Raw genomic sequence first — 1,712 nt, forward strand, 5'->3', positions numbered from 1 at the left:
GTTCAACAATTATGGAAATCGCTTTGGGACCCCAAAACGGTGTGTAATAGTCCATGAAACCGGTCAGAATTGGCCAAAATGGTGAGTCTTGACGATGGACACGTAAACGCACCCTGGGGTTCGTCAATCATGGAAATCGCTCAGGGACCACAAAACACTGAGTAATAGTCCAAGAAACGGGCCAGAATCGGCCAAAACTGCGAGTGTTGATGACCGACACGTAAGCGCACCTTGGGGTTCAATAACCATGGAAATCGCTTTGAGACCCCAAAACGGTGAGTAATAGTCCACAAAACGAGTAAGAATCGACAAAAAATGGGAGTGTTGATGACCGACACATAAACACACCCCGGGGTTCGTCAATCGTGGAAATCACATCGGGACCCCAAAACTAAGTAATAATCCAAGAAACGGGCCAGAATCGGCCCACACTGCGAGTCTTGACGACCAACACGTAAGCACAACTTGGGGTTCGGCAACCATGGAAATCGCTCGGGGACCCGAAAACGGTGAGTAATAATCCGTGAAAGAACGCAAAATCGGACAAATCTAAGATTGTGGATGAACGATACATAAACGCACCTCGGGGTCCGTCAATCATGGAAATCGCTCAGGAACCACAAAACACCGAGTAATAGTCCAAGAAACGGGCCAGAATTGGCCAAAATGGTGAGTCTTAACGATGTAGACCTAAACGCACCCCGGGGATCATCAATCATGGAAATCGCTCTGGGACCCCAAAACACTGAGTAATAGTCCAAGCAACGGGCCAGAATCGGCCAAAACTGTGAGTGTTGATGACCGACCCGTAAACGCACCTTGGGGTTCAACAACTATTGAAATCGCTTCGGGACCCCAAAACGGTGAGTAATAGTCCACGAAACGTGTCAGAATCGACCCAAAATTGTGAGTGTTGATGACCGACACATAAACGCACCCCGATGTTCGTCAATCGTGGAAATCACTCCGGGACCCCAAAACTGAGTAATAGTCCAAGAAACGGGCCAGAATCGGTCAAAACTGCGATCGTTGATGACCGACACGTAAGCGCACCTTGGGTTTCAATAACCATGGAAATCGCTCTGGGACCCCAAAACAATGAGTAATAGTCCACAAAAAGGGTAAAAATCGACAAAAAAACGGGAGTGTTGATGACCGACACGTAAACGCACCCCGAGGTTCGTCAATCGTGGAAATCACTTCGGGACCCCAAAACTGAGTAATAGTCCAAGAAACAGGGCACAATCAGCCCAAACTGCGTGTCTTGATGTCCAACACGTAAGCACACCTTGGGGTTCGGCAACCATGGAAATCGCTTGGGGACCCCAAAACGGTGAGTAATAATCCGTGAAACAACCCAGAATCGGACAAATCTAGTATTGTTGATGAACGATAGATAAATGCACCCTGGGGTTCGTCAATCATGGAAATCACCGAGGGACCACAAAACACTGAGTAATAGTCCAAGAAACGGGCCAGAATCGGCCAAAACTGCGAGTGTTGATGACCAACACGTAAGCTCACCTTGGGGTTTAATAACCATGGAATTCGCTTTGGGAGCCCAAAACGGTGAGTAATAGTCCACAAAACGGGTCAGAATCGACAAAAAACGGGAGTGTTGATGACCGACACGTAAATGCACCCCGGGGTACGTCAACCGTGGAAATCACTTCGGGACCCCAAAACTGAGTAATAATCCAAGAAACGGGCTA

The sequence above is a fragment of the Triticum aestivum genome, unplaced genomic scaffold, assembly GCF_018294505.1.
Source record: "Triticum aestivum cultivar Chinese Spring unplaced genomic scaffold, IWGSC CS RefSeq v2.1 scaffold157840, whole genome shotgun sequence".
In the NCBI taxonomy this organism is placed as follows: Eukaryota; Viridiplantae; Streptophyta; class Magnoliopsida; order Poales; family Poaceae; genus Triticum; species Triticum aestivum.